Source organism: Geotrypetes seraphini, chromosome 12 (assembly GCF_902459505.1).
Source record: "Geotrypetes seraphini chromosome 12, aGeoSer1.1, whole genome shotgun sequence".
NCBI classification, from domain to species: Eukaryota; Metazoa; Chordata; class Amphibia; order Gymnophiona; family Dermophiidae; genus Geotrypetes; species Geotrypetes seraphini.
This window is the reverse complement of record NC_047095.1, coordinates 53,286,933-53,305,699: the sequence shown is the minus strand read 5'-3', so window position 1 is coordinate 53,305,699 and position 18,767 is coordinate 53,286,933. Positions and strand designations below refer to the sequence as shown.

General features: G+C 41.9%; 1 protein-coding gene across 1 annotated transcript in view; it reads right to left on the bottom strand.

The window, feature by feature from the left end:
• DAB1 (DAB adaptor protein 1) overlaps positions 1-16,664 on the bottom strand; it is a 692,719-nt gene extending 676,055 nt beyond the window's left edge. Inside the window, exon 1 of the mRNA XM_033916678.1 lies at positions 16,487-16,664. The gene's annotated coding sequence lies outside the window, so the exon portion shown is untranslated. The remainder of the gene's footprint in view (positions 1-16,486) is intronic.
• Positions 16,665-18,767: the final 2,103 nt, after the last annotated feature.

Genomic DNA, 18,767 nt, shown 5'->3' with positions numbered 1-18,767 from the left:
CCCTCCTCGAGGGCCGCAATCCAGTCGGGTTTTCAGGATTTCCCCAATGAATATGCATTGAAAGCAGTGCATGCACATAGATCTCATGCATATTCATTGGGGAAATCCTGAAAACCCGACTGGATTGCGGCCCTCGAGGAGGGACTTTGAGACCTCTGCACCAGCTATAATAAGTACTCAGGCCTAAATGTTAGGCGTGTTAATACCCAGCTACATTAGTATTCTACTACAGGCGCATGCAGCGCTGTACATTACAGACACAAGAGATGGTCCCTGCTCGCAAGAGCTTACACTCTAATTATGACAGACACATAGGACAAAGAAGGGGAGAATCTATACATGTCGCTCATGTGGGGAGTAAGAAATTGGCTGATAGGGAATAAGAAAGGGGCTGATGGGGTGGAAGTTTTCTATACAGAAAAGTGAGGCCTAAGTTCCATTATAGAAGATACCCCACCACATGCCTTGCGGACTCCTAATTGGAGTCACTCAGTTATAGAACTGCCCCTAAACATATAAATCTATTTGAATATTGTGCCCATTAGTTACTGCCTGTTCTCACTATTCTGCTGAGATGGTATTCGCTCACTGCTTTGAACTATAACTGGATGAAAAGCCTTATGTACTAAATAAAGTCCTAATTCAAATTCCTGCTGCATCCTGTCCTTGAGAATCTTGGAACAAGCTCAGTGCGAAGCAAGCCTGATCCAGTCTCTGATCTTGTGGGACGCTCTGCCGTCTAACAAATTTGTCCTGGTTTGACACCAAATGCCAGCACAACAAGATAACTCACCGGCGACCTGCCAGTGCCTTTGAACAGCAGACAGGGCACCTGTTTTCAGCACATGAATGTTGCGTTCAGTTCTTCAGGCCGCGGCCCCCAGCTGAAGCAATTTTGTGCAGCGTTATGAATAGAGTGTTTGCCGTCTTTGCCAAGGCAGCTGAATCAAATGCTAATGAGAACTGAGAGACAGAAAGCTTTCTATTTCTTTTCCAAGATTTGAAATAATTTGTTGCGGGGGGGGGGGGGGGGGGGGAGAGGAGAAGATAAAGAAAAGCAATTGCAATGGGACAGTAAGCGTGCTGCAAATAACAGTAATGCCACATTCCTTTACGCTTGTTTCTTTTTGATGTTTTATTAGGGGGGGGGCATACCAAGACTAAAATATTTAACTTATGCCTAGTTGTCTTTTTAAAGGACAGAAAGGGATAGAAATGTGAAATCAAATTAAAATTATACAAATCAGTCATTTTCAGCAGTATTTTTAGCTAGGAACAAGGCTGAGTTCCCAAGATGAAGAATTTCACATCTTTCCTGTCCTGCTATGTTTGACCTAACATGAAAAGAGATGTGAAGGGGCATTTTCAATGTGACATTCAATCTGCGTTTAGATGCGTTGCTGAGGGCACACCAAAAAAAAAATAATCTAGTAAAGAACATGACCATTTTTTTTTTTGAAACGACGAAACATCTATCTTTTGTTTCAAAAATGGTTATTTTTTCAGAGTGCTTGTCCTCAATGCATCTATCTTTTTGAACCATTTTTGAAAAAAAAATAAAAGCATCCAAAAGAAAAATGCATAAAACAAGCCCTTGGGATGTAGGAGGGGCCAGCAGTTTTAGTAGACTGGTCACGAAGATATCCCAACAGAGCAGTGGGACAACCCAAGAGACACTGCAGTGAGCTTCACATAACAAAGGCCCAGAATAAACGCCTCACCATAACCTCCTTATATGGTGAGCCCTCTAAGACCTACAGGACCCATCTGTACACCACCACAATGCCTGCAGGTGTCACCTATATGTAGGTATGGTGGGATTTGGATGGGTTTTGGAGGGCTCACATGTTCCAACATAAGTGTAGGAGATAGAGTGATATATGGGCTTGAGGCCCCATCTCTATGGTAGACTACACCCACCAGAGACCTGCTTGCTGTTCTACTAGGTCTGGCCATAACATGCAGGCAGGTATGTACTGTTTCATTCACACCTTTGGCAGGTGGGAGAGGGTCAGTGACCACTAGGGGTGTGTAGAGGTTCAGCTTTAGGGGATGTTGGGGGGTTCTCTTAAGGAAAGATCAGAAGTTATCACAGGAAACCATAGTTGATAGTTTGGATGTTTAAAATGAAGTGTCTGTCTTGCTCAAGGCTTGAGTTTTGCCTCACAGGAGCAGGAGATGCAATCTTCATGTCTTTACTTTTCCAAGCCAAATCCCTTCAAAAATTTATGGGAGACACACAGAAACACCCAATAATAATACACTATTGTTAAAGAGTGATAACAATAGTATTCCCTTCAAGGAGACAAAAGATCTCAAGTGTCTGCGGTTAAAACCTTAGAGCCAATCACAAGGAGTAACCTACATGCAGATTATCATCGGTCCTATTTGTCTCGGTAGGAAAATTGTTTTTAGCAATTTTTAAAGATTTCCAAGACCACCTGTCATCAATGCGAATAATACGCTGAAGATGTATTTTAGTGAGATTTTTAAGAATCCAGCTGAATCTATCAATAAAGGGACCTGATGTTAAGAAAAAAGATGAAAGGAATGTAGAACTACTCTCAGGTGATAGTTTAAATCTTTTGGACTATTTTGAGAACCCGAAAGTTGGCAGGATTCTTTCTATTTTAATCAGTTTTTGCTCTTGAGTATGAACAGAAGTAGGTTTTGAAACTCCATCATAGGAAGGGTTTCTTTATGGGAAGGAAAATATGAATTTTTCCAGCGTTATCCAAGATGAAAGCTTTCTGGCACTGGGTTGTCTCCCTTGGATCTTATCTGCTTTGATTTCCTTTCAAGTGCATCATTACATTTCAATATGACATCTATATATTTAGTGAACCAGAACAGCTAAAAGTTTTCCATGATGATAGGTAACTTGCCTCTTGGGAAGAGGAGAAGAGAGGATTGCAGGATAATTAAAGCACCGATTATGCTAAATTTTAGAGTTCTCTCAGTTAAAGGGGCCAGTCCTTATTACGGTTGTCTTTTCATTTATAGTATTAATCTCATTAAATATGCAATGATTTTATACTTGGATTCTTTTCCTTTTCAAGTCTCATATGAACAGGGGGAATTGGTGCAGGATATAATTTTACCTTTGGGCATCAAGGGTTTTTGTCTTCCCCTGTTTCCTAATTTTTTTCTTTTCTCCTTATTCTTTTGTTTTTCAAGAAATCTTGAATTCTGTGATTTTAAAATGTATAAAAAGAAATAAGATCTAAAGACCACCATATTAAGCTTGTTGAAATATTTTCTTTGCTATTCTCTGCGTCCAGTACTGGTCGCTGTACATGAAGAAGGACACGGTACTAGTCGACAGGGTCCAGAGAAGAGCGACTAAGATGGTTAAGCGGCTGGAGGAGTTGCTGTACAGCGAAAGATTAGAGAAACTGGGCCTCTTTTCCCTCGAACAAAGGAGATTGAGAGGGGACATGATCGAAACATTCAAGGTACTGAAGGGAATAGACTTAGTAGATAAGGACAGGTTGTTCACCCTCTCCAAGGTAGGGAGAACGAGAGGGCACTCTCTAAAGTTGAAAGGGGATAGATTCCGTACAAACGTAAGGAAGTTCTTCTTCACCCAGAGAGTGGTAGAAAACTGGAATGCTCTTCCGGAGGCTGTTATAGGGAAAAACACCCTCCAGGGATTCAAATAGGGGAAAACACCCTCCAGGGATTCAAGACAAAGTAGATAAAGACAGGTTGTTCACCCTCTCCAAGGTAGGGAGAACGAGAGAGCACTCTCTAAAGTTAAAAGGGGATAAATTCCGTACAAACCTAAGGAAGTTCTTCTTCACCCAGAGAGTGGTGGAAAACTGGAACACTCTTCCAGAGGCTGTTATAGGGGAAAACACCCTCCAGGGATTCAAGACAAAGTAGATAAAGACAGGTTGTTCACCCTCTCCAAGGTAGGGAGAACGAGAGAGCACTCTCTAAAGTTAAAAGGGGATAGATTCCGTACAAACGTAAGGAAGTTCTTCTTCACCCAGAGAGTGGTGGAAAACTGGAACGCTCTTCCGGAGGCTGTTATAGGGAAAAACACCCTCCAGGGATTCAAATAGGGGAAAACACCCTCCAGGGATTCAAGACAAAGTAGATAAAGACAGGTTGTTCACCCTCTCCAAGGTAGGGAGAACGAGAGAGCACTTTCTAAAGTTAAAAGGGGATAAATTCCGTACAAACCTAAGGAAGTTCTTCTTCACCCAGAGAGTGGTGGAAAACTGGAATGCTCTTCCGGAGTCTGTCATAGGGGAAAAATCCCTCCAGGGATTCAAGACAAAGTTAGACAAGTTCCTGCTGAACCAGAATATACACAGGTAAGGCTAGACTCAGGCTGCTGGTCTTTGAGTGGACTGCTGGGCACGATGGACCCCGGGTCTGACCCAGCAGCAGCAATTCTTATGCTCTCTCCCTAGAATTACTTTAATATTCTAATTTCTTTATAATATAATCAGTAGTTTCCAAACTTTCCCATTTGTGACATCTCTTACCTCCAATTCACACCTAGCAAAATAGAAAGGCGTGCTACAGAAACCAAGCATCACATTTTAATAATCTCCATGCCTTAATATATATATTCGTTTGCATTTATCTACACACTGCCAGAGCATGCAATGTCAAGGTTCAAGGCAATTGCTAAACGGCTGGACTTGTTCTGTTCAGGTCTTTTCATTTTCCACGTGCAAGAGCAAGACTTCACTTTGAGCCCCACCTTGGATGAAGGCCAAAAGGATACGAGGGGAAGCTGAAAAGTAGTTCTCGGCTCAAGCAACAAAGTTGGAGCAGTCTCCATCGACGGCTATACACTTACCCCCTCTCTTTTACTAAGGTGCACTAACCGCTTAGTGCATGCTAAACGCTAACGTGTCCATGGACTAACATGCATTAGCGCACCTTAATAAAAGATGGCCTTAGTCCGGTGATTTATTTTTCTACATTTTTTGTTCCATATTTTTTTGATGGAACGAAAAAAGTGGGGGGGATGGGGGAAAAAAAAAAAAAAAAAATTGCTGGACTACATTTATAGCCCTCGATGGAGACTGCCCCAACTTTGCTGGTTGGGCTGAGAACTTTTTAGTGGCCCCTCGTAAACTTTTGCAGCTCTGGCTTTGCCCTGTTTTCCCATTATCTCCCTTCTTCTGCTTCCTTCCCTGTCTCTGTCCTTACTTCTACTTCTTAATCTTCCTATTTTTATTACAAACCACTTTTATGTACCTCAACATAAACAGAAGTATGTTGAGCCCTTGTACTAAATAAATAAATAAATACATTTTGTTTCTGATTTTCCCAAGAAAATCAAGACTACCAGCTAGAGATACAAACATGTGCTAGTGTCATGGACACGCATTATTCTACCACATATCCTACTTTATGTAATGGGACCTACATAAGAATAGCCTTACTGGGTCAGACCAATGGTCCATCAAGCCCAGTAACCTGTTCTCACGGTGGCCAATCCAGGTCACTTGACCAAAACCCAAGGTGTAGCAATATTCCATGCTACCGATCCAGGGCAAGCAGTGGCTTCCCTCATGTCTTCTTCAATAACAGACTATGGACTTTTCCTCCAGGAACCTGTCCAAACCTTTCACAATGTAATACCCTTTCACAATGTAAGTGCATGCTAACAGGGCAATACATGTTAATATCTCTAGTATCTCCAAGCATGCACTGAAGTAGAAACAGGACATGCTCCACATGTTCCTTCTCTTTTGATGTGCAATTCTACCAAACCTTCTAGAGACTCACCTGGTACCAAAAGATTAACTCAGCTGAAAAAAAAATAATTTATACTATATTAAACTGGAAGGGTGGGTATATCATTGTGCCTCTGTTACTCAGATCATAGCATCTCTTATAACATTATGTTATTGCAGATCCCCATCCTGGGATCACAGCTCTAATCCTGTATACACCACCCTGCCTACCTTATGTGAAAAAGCTAGACTGCTTTAACTTACAATTACGACTCTCAAGTCCTTGTTTCCTCACATTTGTCAAATCTGAACTCCTTATTCTCTCCTTATAGCATCAAATTCAAAATCAATATATTCAACAAAAAAACAAAATAGTATCGAATGTTGGCAACACTTATCTCTGAAGGTTAATACCAATACCAGAGCTGGTGGAACTCCAACAACTCCTGACGCTGACCCTCATTTAAAGTGTTTCAGTCTCAAAGACCTTTGGGGAAGAATCTCTACCTTTGTTGCCAATGTGGCGGAGGCGCTGGAACTGAGCTTTCTGCAGAGCGTTCCCTGCTTACTCTGAAGCTTCCTCCTCTATGGGTTCAGGAGGATTCTCCCCTGAAGAAGATCTTTGAGATTGAAATGCTTTAGTGAGGGTCAGCGGTGGGAGTTGTTGAAGTTCCAAGCAACAGATCCAAAGGGAAAAGGGAGGTCCAACCTTATCTGCAGTGAAAAATCAACCAGGAACAAACAAACCGAAACTGCAGATGTGTACAACGATGTAGGTAAAATTTATTGTGACAACCAAAGTACATTTAAAAACCTTTTTACCAAACAGGAGACCCAACACGGGCCGTGTTTCGGACAACCTTCATCAGGGGTCCATGGTAGAAAAGGAAAGAAAAATATGTCACAAAAAAGTTCCAGTAGAAAAATTACAGTAGAAAAAAGCAGAACATATGCATCGCCGAGGACCCCTGATGAAGGTTGTCCGAAACACAGCCCATGTTTGGTCCCCTGTTTGGTAAAAAGGTTTTTAAATGTACTTTGGTTGTCACAATAAATTTTGCCTACATCGTTGTACACATCAGTTGTTGAAGTTCCACCAGCTCTGGTATTGGTGCTAACCTTCAGAGATAAGTGTTGCCAACATTCGATACTACTTTGTTTTTTTGTTGAATACATTGATTTTGAATTTGATGCTATAAGGAGAGAATGAGGAGTTTAGATTTGGTAAATGTGAGGAAACAAGGACTTGAGTGAGAGTCGTAATTATGAGTTAAAGCAGTCTAGCTCTTTCACATAAGGTAGGCAGGGTGGTGGATACATGATTAGAGCTGTGATCCCAGGATGGGGATGTGGAATAACATATTAAGAGATGCTATGATATGAGTAACAGAGGTACTATGATATACCCTCCCTGCTAGTTTAATATAATTTCAAGAATGTTTTTCAGCTGAATTGATTCTCATTTCAATTGATAATTAAGACAAACTGAGAAATGTATTAATATGGAGTACTTTGCCCTAAATACTAAATTGAGTTAACTTCAAGTGTGGGCAAGAGTGTTATTAAAACCCTTTTTTTATATCAAAAGATTAACACCATATAAAAAAAGGAGTTCTAGTACATCAAAAAATGTATTAAAAGTGTTCCATGTTTCACCATCTAAGGCTGCATTCAGGGTCAATAAGTGCTTAGAAAATAAAGTGTGATTAAAATCTTCTACCACAATATAAATAGTCTGTATATAAAGGGTTTCTGCCACATGAAACAGAATCTTCACGTTTTTTGGTGATATCAGTTGTACACGTTTTATAAATTTGTGGATATACTCTATTGGGTTCCTTTTTTTGTACTGTGCCTGTTTTAGATTTGTAGCACCCGCCTCTTTTGTCTTTTTGGTGTTACACAGGTTCTAGACTCTGGAATTCGTTTCTAGAAAATGTGGTGTAAGCAGTTAGCTTAACAAGGTTTAAAAAAAGGTTTGGCTAATTTCCTAAAAGAAAAGTTCATAAGCCATTATTGAGGCGGATTTGGGAAATCCGCTGCTTATTCCTACGATAAGCAGCATGAAATCGGTTTTACTCTTTGGAATCTTGGCATCACACTCTGAGCTCAGGAATGTTGCTACTCTTTGCGATCTTGGTGCCAGGTACTTGGGACCTGAGTTGAACACTGTTGGAAACAGGATGCTAAACTTGATGGACCTTCGGTCTGCCCCATTATGGCAATTCTTATGTTCTTATGCGAGTCAAGTATACAGTAGGACAATCAAGCCATTGTGACATCACTGATGAGTTTGGCTCTTAGGCATTGGCGTAATGAGGCATTATGACATCATAATCTGGCTCTGGAATGCTGCTACTATTTGGGTTTCTGCCAGGTACTTAGGACCTGGGTTGGACACTGTTGGAAAAAGGATACAGGGCTCGATGGACCTTCAGTCTGTCCCGGTATGGCAACTCTTATGTTCTTAAGTATTTTCAAATCTGTATCCCAATAGTGAGATCTGAAGTTTGGGAAGCCTACGGCATATCACTGACACTACTAAGTCCCCATGACAAGGAATAGAATGATTTAAAATGAAGCACCTAGCGCCAAGACTCATCTGTTGGGTAGACTAGCATCAGATAATTCACCCCTCATTCATCTTCCCTTTAGATAAGTGCTGCCCTCATTGTAATGCTCTCCCTGTTCTAGCAGCCTGACATCCTGCTGATCCACCTTGATTCCTGGATACACCGGTCTCATTAAATCCGTGTTCAGCAATGACTGATTTAATAACAACGGTTCATTTCCATAAAGTTAAACCTTTCAGTTGTAAATGACAATTTGCACAGATCATATCTCTACGATCGCTCTGATTTTCAACCCTTCAGCTCACTAATTTGGTGACAAATGCAGCGAGTTTGCTTGGTTCGCGGTGGCCAGCATTTGGCTGGCTTTTGTAGCCTTCCATTCCTTTTTTCCTGATACCTATCGGCCTGTCACATACGTAGCATGGCCGTAGGAAATTTATAATGGATGCATCAAAACAATCTACCTGCAGATCACAACTCTCAGAGCTATAAAGTACTAAAAATAATACCGAACCCTATTTTATGCCACAGTCTTCAATTCAGTGTCATGTTTTCTACTTTTATTTGCAGGGTCTGGTGGTGTCAAGTCAAAAGCGCGCTGGGACAAAGGCGCGCGCCGAAGAAAATTATTGTTTTTAGGGGCTCTGACGGGGGTGTGTGGGGGGAACCCCCCCCACTTTACTTAATACAGATCGCGGCGGCGTTGTGGGGGGTTTGTGGGGTTGTAATCCACCACATTTTACTGAAAACTTCACTTTTTCCCTGTTTTTCGGGAAAAAGTTAAGTTTCCTGTAAAATGTGGGGGGTTACAACCCCCCAAACCCCTCCCAACGCCGCCATGATCTGTATTAAGTAAAGTGGGGGGCTCCCCAACAAACCCCCCCCCCCGTCGGAGCCCCTAAAAACAGTAATTTTCTTCGGCGCGAGCCTCCATCTTGCGCTCAGTTGTCAGCGCGCGCCTTTGTCTTCCGTGATTATGTCTATGAACCGGGTCTGGCATCACGTACATTGCAGACAAACTGTAGCTCCTGCTTCACTCTCCAGTCATAATCAGGAGCTAAGAAGTGTTGTCAGGCCGTTAACAGTCTATGTTCCCAGTTTCCTTCCTCACATGGGGGAAAAAACATTCCTTTGAGGCCCTTAAGCTTGTGAGGCTCTTCTAGTCCAGGGGTGGGGAACGAGAGCCGCAATCCAGTTGGGTTTTCAGGATTTCCCCATGCACTGCCTCCATTATATGCAAATAGATTTCATGCATATTCATTGGGGAAATCCTGAAAACCCGACTGGATTGCGGCCCTCGCTCCCCACCCCTGTTCTAGTACTTCTCGGTACAAGGAGCTACCCCCACCTTCAAAATTTTTTTTTAAATGGAGATATTTAATGAATGTGAAGAACCGGAAACTTTCTTATCAAGCAATCTGCAAATAAATAACATTTTAAACCAGGGATGTGCATTCATCAGTATGCATTTGGTGGTCCTTTCACTAAGGCATGCTAGCCGTTTTAGCGCGTGCTAAATGCTAACGCGTTCATAGACTACAATGTACACGTTAGCGTTTAGCGGGTGCTAAAACGGCTAGCGCACCTTACTAAAAGGACCCCTTGGTTTGTTAGTGCACTTTAAAAAATAAAAAATATTGAGCTTACCACAGTCAACATTTTTTATTTTATATCAGCCACTGTGAAAAAAAAAAAAATCCACTTATTTAGCAACAGTATTTATTTATTCAATTTTCTATTCCGTTCTCCCAGGGAAGCTCAGAACGGTTTACATGAATTTATTCAGGTACTCAAGCATTTTTCCCTGTCTGTCCTGGTGGGCTCGCTATCTATCTAATGTACCTGGGGCAATGGGGGGGATTAAGTGACTTGCCCAGGGTCACAAGGAGCAGCATGAGCCCATGACCTCAGGGCGCTGAGGCTGTAGCTTTAACCACTGCACCACTCTAGAAATCAAAATGTAGTAAAGTTGAGCCAAGTACAGGACAATCAAGCCATTGTGACATCACTGATGAGGTTGGCTCTTAGGCATTGGTGGAATGAGGCATTGTGATGTCACAATACCAGCTCTGGTGATCAGAGGCTGAAGCTTTTCACACTATTTATTTATTCAATTTTCTATAGTGTTCTCCCAGGGGAGCTCAGAACAGTTTACATGAATTAATACTCAAACATTTTTCCCTGTTTGGCCTGGTGGGCTCACAATCTAGTATACCTGGGGCAATGAGGGGATTAAGTGACTTGCCCAGGGTCACAGGGAGCAGCATGGGGCTTGAACCCACAACGCTCAGCTATAATCACAGTGTTCTATGTGCATGCTTATAAATTATTCATGCGCATGCGAAATACTCAGTCCCGCGACCGTGATGGTTAAAAGAAAAACCAAACCGGTATTGCCTCTAGGACCATCATTTCACTGTCCCGACCACCTTAATGAGATATAGCCACCATACATGCAATACAGCTTACTAAATAAATGAATGAAATAAAAAAAAACAAACAAACCAAAATGAGTAAAGTTTATCGGTGTGTTGTTGTAATTTTCTCTCTCTATCAGACAGTCGGCTGGTCCCCAATGACCTCGTCAATAACAGGTTTGCACTTAGAACTATAGGACAACTCCAGAGGCAATACCGGTTTGGTTTTTCTTTTAACCATCACGGTCGCGGGTCTGAGTATTTCACATACACATGAATAATTTATAAGCATGCACATAGAACACTGTGATTATAGCCGATACTGGAAATAATCTCAGTGTATAAGTGAATGTTCCTTAATATAGTGTGTGAAGATTTGAACCCACAACCCCAGGGTGCCGAGGCTGTAGCTTTTAACCACTGCACCACACTCTGGATAGTAGTTGCTGCTGAAAATACGGAGAGAGCGCTGAGCTGCTGGCGGTGATATTCAGCTGCTATTCGGATAGGACTTAAGATGGGGGGGGGCCTTTTACCAAGTTGTGGTAAACACGAATGAGTGCTTAATGCAGCAAAAAAATGACCTTATCATTGGGGCGCACTCATGCAGTAATTCTGGGATCAGCGCTAGGGCGGGTCAGGGGCAGAGCGCAGCTACATGGTTGCGCATTAACAGATTAGTGCGTGTGAGCCCTTTTCCACCTATAAAATGGGTAACGGTAGGGGTTTTCACCAATGGCCATGCACCAATGGGAAAATTAGCACCTGGCCGTTGATAAGGGAAAATCGGAAAATCGGCTTGATAAAAAGGGGTCAAGGATAGGGCAGCTATTTATGTGGTCCTATCTATGTGCTAACCTTTCTCAGTCAGGGGCATACCTTTGATCTGCCTCAAAACGCCTCTGAAACACCCCAAGATAACTGGCTTGTGATTGCGCACTAACCGTGAATATTCAGCGGAGATAACCAGTTATTTCCAACTGAATATTCGGGGATGGCAGTCAGCGGCCGTTGCCGGCCAGTTAAATTGTTTTGAATATCGAGCCCTTAGAAATATTTATAGGAGGTTAATTCTTCAATTTCTGGGTAGGTTGTCTCACTGTTTATAAGTTTTCAACTTTTATTGAAATTTGATATAATCGCCTGTCAAACATTTCTAGGCGAAGTACAGAGGTAAAAAAAAATTAAAAAATACAGATTTAAAACCATGTTTACATGGCGAATGAACTTGCAATATGGGCTGAGAAAACAAACTGAGACATGGAGGAGAGGAAGGTAGGAAGTATATTTGTTATAGGTTAGAGATATAATTAAGGTAAAAACATCTGGGTATGGTTAAGGAGAAAGAACTGAGCCTTAGATTTGATAATGGATGTTTCACGAAGTAGAAGTTATAATAGGAAAACATCTTTAAATAGATGGCTTTTCAGTTTGCCTTTGAAACGGTCGAGTATTTTTTCATCTCTTAAATGCCAGGGTAATGCATTTCAAAGCTGGGGAGCTGTGACAGAAAAGATTTCTAAGCGCTTTGTTCCTATTATTTTAAAACCATAATAGTTGTTGATCCGTGGATCTGAGTGTGCGCACGGGGGGGGGGGGTGTACAATATCAATAGTTTATGTATAAATGCTGGCACTTTTGAAATAATCGTTTAAAATGTGAGCAATATTATTTTGTACGCGATCCTGAACGCGACCGGGAGCCAGTGAGATTTTTCTAGGAGCGGTGATCCGTGATCAAATTTTGGGGCAATGAACGTTATTGCTGAGTTTTGGATTATTTGAAGGTGCTTTATTTCTTTTGGGGTTATCCCTTTAAATAATGAATTACAGTAGTCAAGTTTTGATATCCCTAACAAGTAAATTAAGATGTTTAAGGATTTTGGTTTAAGAAATTTTTTGGATATTGACCAGATCATACGGAGCTTATAGAATGAAACTGCTGACACGATCGTGATATGAACGTTTAATATCAAAAATAACTCCTAAAATTTTTTAATGATGTGACTAATTGTAGAGGACAGTTGTTAATGGAGATAGGGGCACATAAGTTTATGCCTTCTTTCCAGGGGAATAACATTTTTCTTTTTGCTCATGTTCAAACAGCTCTGAGGTGGCAACAGATATTTGAGGAAGAAGTGAGTGATGTAAAGAACAGAGCTGGAACAGTGGAACAGAACTGAGCAGGTATAGGAGTCTACCGGGTCTCTTGTTGAAGGTCATCCATATTTTCAGCAGCGCCTACCACTCTTTCTACAGCAAAGGATCACGACATTCTATGGGGAACTTGTCCAGATCGTGACTCCCATTTGGGAAACTCTGATTTTCAGAATAAAGCGGAAGCAAAGCAAAACGGACCTTTAAGCAGAACATTAGCACAATAAATTTTCCAAAATTAAGTACACCTTGGAGGTCCCTTAGGAGTCCTGAAAAAACAGTCCTACTGTTTACTAAAGTATAATATCTTCCTCTTGCTTTTTAAACAGGAGATGGGAGAAAGGTGGTCTCCAGATGCTCAGGAACCTATGGATCTTTCAGAGCTATCTGTGGAAGATAAGCAAGTTCCTGCTAAACCCAGTCATTTGATGGTGGATACCGGCAGAGGTTTCTTGCTAAGACGTTATTTTTGTAATGATTTCTTTATAACATGAAAGTTTGCAAATACCCTAATGTTTCTTAAATTATCTAGGAAACAGTTTAACTTGGTATATCCTGGTATTTTTTACAATTGGGAACTTTTATTATGGTTCTCATTTTCTTGTAAATGTATTTTGAAATAGTGTCAGGCAGTCGTTAACATCAACAGGGGAAACATTAATGACATTTACTGTACCACTGGCAAATGAAAACAGGACAATGACAGTTTTGGCTATGACAGCCCTTCCCCGTGTTTTCAAGCTCCCCCTCCCCTAGAAATTCAAGGCCTTCATTCTATTCCCTCACCAAAAATGGCCACCCTTTCCAAACTCCCAATCACTGCAGGACTCCTGGGTTTACCTAAATCCTTGGTGGATCAATGGGGCAGGAGGGATGCCCTTATTTCCCTAATCATTGCCATGGCTGTCAGGACCTTTCACCCTAGATTTGTACTTTTTTGTTTTTAAAGTACAGTACTCCCCTGAAATTTTCAGGGGATCCATTGCAGGAAACCCCACGAATTTTGAAAAACCATCAATGCGCTTTTTTCACTTGTCACAAGGCAGGAGAGGGCAGCTGGGGCACTGGCAGGTGAAGAAAATCACTCGCGGTCTGCTCTAACAGCCTCTTCCTGTAGTAAAGTTGGGCTACACAAATCAGGAGCTGCTTTGACACGCAGCTCCTGATTGGTGTAGCCCGACTTTACTACAGAAGAGGCGGTCAGAGCAGACCGCAAATGAGTAAGTCCATGATTCGCGAACCGTGAATTTGCGGGTGAACACTGTAAACACATTTGTGTCGAGATATCCTTTTATGGGTTTGGGTACTAGATAATTTCACACACAAATTGAATGCCGAGTTAAATTAACGTACTACCTAGAAGCAGACTGACCATTGGGATCCCAGTGGCGTAGTAAATGGGAGGCGGTCCACCCTGGGCGCCATCTTGGTGGGAGCACCGGCACCCATCCTCCTCTCCACCCCCTGCTCCTTCTCTTCCCTCCCCACTACCGCGCACACCCCCCCCCCTCTTCCCTTGTACCTCTTTAATGTTTGCAGTGCAAACAGCAACCCAACCTGCTGCTTGCACTGGCGTCGGCTCTTCCTCTGACATCACTTCCTGGATCCTCACCTAGGAAGTGGCATAAGAGGAAGAGCCAACGCTGGCGCGAGTAACAGGTTAGTGTTGCTTCTTGCGCTGGAAAAGTTAAAGAGATTTGGGGGAAGGGGTGTGTGCATGTGCCAGCACCCTGGGCACCTCTCACCCTCACTACGCCACTGAAAGGACCTAATCTCCCTCAGCTTCCATATAGTTTAAACATTAAGGGACCATGACCCTAGTATCAAGTTTCAAGTTTATTAAAATTTTTGATTAATCGCTTTGTCTTTTTTCAAAGCGATGAACATACATATATATAAATAGAAATAGTTAATATTACAATATAAAAATAGAAATTAAAACATTAATTATACATGATCTTAAAAATTAATTTAAAAGAGACAAAAAAAACAAACAACAAAAAAAACAAAACTAAATACATATTTGACAAAACATGAGTAAAGGGAAAAAGGGGATAAGAACTACAAAATCTAAGAGCCCAGAACTCTCAGTCCACTCCTGGCACTACTCTGTCAAATGCTGACCTTTTCTGTATGCAGTGCAGGACATTTATATTTTTTTTAGGGCTCCTTTTACTAAACAATGGCAGAGGTTTCTATGAGTGTCAGCACATTTACCTCACCGGCCTGTGGCAAAAACCTCTCCCGCCATTTAGTAAAACCCAGCATTAAAAAGTGTAACCAATAGCAAACAAATTACACTGGACAACACATTTTTCCAAAAGTTTTGCTTCCTTAAATCAAACTGATGATTACGACAGACCCCTTTACAATAATCACAAATTTAATTTCCCACCGCCGGTATCACATAGGAATATTGAGAAACACGGTGGTATCTTTAATTGACTACAACATGTTTCAATGCATAAAGTTTCTGATACGATATGATAGTTCGCCATGGCGAAAAGTGTTTTCCTGCCGATTTTCGTTTGTACTTAGTTTCCGGTACATCTCGTTGCACTGTTCAACAATTGTCAGCCAGCACTGATGGATTCCAGTTGTCCTGATATATTTTTTCCATAGTGGCAATGTCCTGGTGAGACCTTTTGTCATGTTCGTCGCTGAGATTTGTAGGGAAGAATTCCAAGTGTGAATGTTGTCATAAACACTCCTCAGAGCGAAGTTGAAAAGTCACAGAAATCTATGTTCTGGCGTGTTCCTTAGAACCAGGGGTATCTCCAGGTGGCCCACTTGGCCCTAGGCAGCTGCCTAGGCCTGGGAGTAAAGGTAATTTACTGGCTTCAATCATTCAAATACCAGATTCAGGCAGAATTTCTCAGAAGTCAAGAACGGTCTTTATTCTGACCTCAGTGGTCAAAAGGGAATAGCATGAAGTAAATCACATTCAGCTTTTCACGAGAAAAACAAAACCAGTTTCCAAAAATCAAGTCAAAAGAAAAACATACGACTCTGGCAAACAATACAGAGAGTATAATGAGCTTCAAATCCAGCTCTACAATGGTGATTCATTAGCATTCAACTCCTTGCATGAAAGCATGGACCTCAGTCCTGATTGCAGGGAATTACAACCCAACGTATTTTTGAAATGGAAGACAAAAAACACATACCCTTGTCTGGCCTGAGACCATCCACTCTGGCTCAGCCTTCCAATTAACCTTGCTTGCCAGAAAACCCTAAACTATTTTCCTGTGACAGTCCATGTATAGGCAGGAACAAGGCATTCACAGGACAGTGCACATAAGAGTATTATTTTTCCCAGTAGCAGATATTTTCTCTGAGGCCCCCAAACAGTAGGAAAGCTCTGCCTCAGGCTCGCTAATCACTGTAGCCCATATTGGTAGGCAGCACAGCTGAACGGGACTCTGTGCTTGCTTCTCCACCACGTCAAACACAGTGAGTTTTCAGCATACAAAAAACATTCACTCTATCTCAATGCCTTTTGGCAAAAACTAAGCCTACAGTTAGCAGCTTGCAAAAGAAACCAGGTAAGTAATTACTTCTTAGCCAGAAATAATGTCCACCAAAACACAAAGCATATAGTGAAAGAAATAAACACCAGCTGTCTCACAGCTACTCACTGCCTCAGTTAATTTCCATGAGCTCTGCTTGGACCTCTGAGGTAGGGCAGGCTCCCTGGCTTTCCACTTCCATAAAATCCTCTGGAACATGAAGGTTAGAAGTACTTCCTGCATAGGCCAATCTAATCCCTCAGAGTCTGCCTTCTCTCTCCAAGGCTCCTGCCTTGCTTCATCCTGCTGGAATGTTTCTGTCAGGTCACTCTCCACTTCACTCAGTCTGCCTTTAACCAGCCCAAAGCCACTCCCCTTCAGCCTGTAGAGGGGGATGGGCTTTGGCTTCACTGCAGGCTGCCTCAGGCTGTCTGCTTTGCCTTAATCTTACAGGCATAACTACCTTGGCTTTAGCTGCCCTATCTAGTGAACTAACAGGGTGCAAATGCTGTGTTTCATAACCAACCTGATCCAGATTACTACTGTTCTTATAGCTGTACAAGGGAGGTCAGAATCAAGTTGGTCACTAGAGCTGATCTGGTCAGCTTTTCTGCACAGGATCTTCTTCGCAGTTCTAGGTGCAAATCCAGCATGGGTGCTTGGTTTGCCACAATGTAGAAAGTGCATCTTCAGTGACATGTTGCACTTCATGGTTTTGTATGCTCTAAGAAGTTTGGCAACCAGTTGAATATAGTTTGGTGCTCTGTAACTGCCAAGAAAATTCTCAACGACATCCTTGAATGCTTTCCAGGTGATTTTTCTCTGGCCCGACTAAACAGATCTTCAAATCTCTCATCATTGATGAAATGTCTGATCTGTGAATAAAAAAAAATGCCTTCCTTTATCTTGATTGGACAATTTTCTGAAGGAAAAGGGGATAGAAGAGTATAGATAGAGGGTTACTATACAGGTCCTGGACCTGATGGGCCGCCACGTGAGTGAACTTCTGGGCATGATGGACCTCTGGTTTGACCCAGCAGAGGCACAGCTTATGTTCTTATGTTCAGTTATTCTTGGAAACATCTGCCTAAGATAAAGAAAACCTTTGCCTTTCTTGCATAGGCAGCGAAACGCTTTATTGTTTGGGGGGGGGACACAAGCTCCGCCCCCAGACCTCTCCCAATCTCCACCCCAGACCCCGCCCCAATAATAGTACTAATTGTAATACCATTTTTTCCATTCATTTTTCATATATACACACAAAATAATCTTATTAACAATACATAATGGTTAACCACAAAATTAAACTACACAAAGAACACTGTACGCATGCTTCTAAACATTCATTCCTATCAGAACACAGATAACCCCTATGCAAATATGAGATCACAAACTAAAAGTACTAATATATATATATAAACGAAACCCTAAGATTCAAGACTCTGCATGCAGTACAACCCCAGAGAAATACAATCAAATGCATTTCTTCCTTAACAGTGCAAAATATAGAGAGCAGATTTAAATTCCCCAAATTGGCACAATTAAATCACTAAATTGAAAATAAAATAATTTCCCCTACCTTTGTTGTTTGGTGATTTTGGTTTTCAAACCATCTTTCCCAGTCTCTGGCTACACTTCCTTTTGTCTGTGTTCTTAACTGTGTATCCAGGGCCACTTTATTCATTTGCTGGTTTTTTCTCCTTCACTTTCTGCTATACATCCATTTTTAGCATTAACTTTTAACATTCAACTTTCTTCCATTTTTCTGCTTTCTTCTCAAAATCTACTTTTCCTTGCCTTCCCTTTCCATCTATCCATGTGTACCATCTCGTCCTTCTTTCTTCTCCCCTACTCCCATCTATCCATAAGAAGCATTTCTTCTTATTTCTTCCCTGCCGCACCCATTGCTATGCACCATCTCCTCCCTCTCCCATGGTCAGACATCTCTGTCTTCACCCCTCATATGGTCTGGTATCTTTCTCCTCTCCTTCCCATAGCCTGGAATCTCTCTCTTCTCCCATGGTCTGGCATCTCTCTCACCTTCCCTCCCTCTTCCCGAGGTCTAACATTGCTCTCCTCTCCTTTCTGCGGTCTCGCATCTCTCTCTCTCTCTCTCTCTCTCTCTCTTTCCCATTCCAGTGGTCTGACATGTCTCCCTTCTTTGAGTCATCTCTCCTCCCTCCCAGTGTAACATTTCTCCCTCCCTCCTCTCCACCACTATCATGTCCAACAATTCTTCATCTTTCTTCCTTTCCCCATAAACATCATCTCTCTTTTCCTCTCAAACCACACACTTATGCCCAACAATTCTACATTCCTTTTCCTTCCCCCACCGGCAGCATTTCTTTCTCTACCTTCCTACTACCCCACCTGTGCAACATCTCTCTTTTCCTCCTTTCCTACCCCCTCC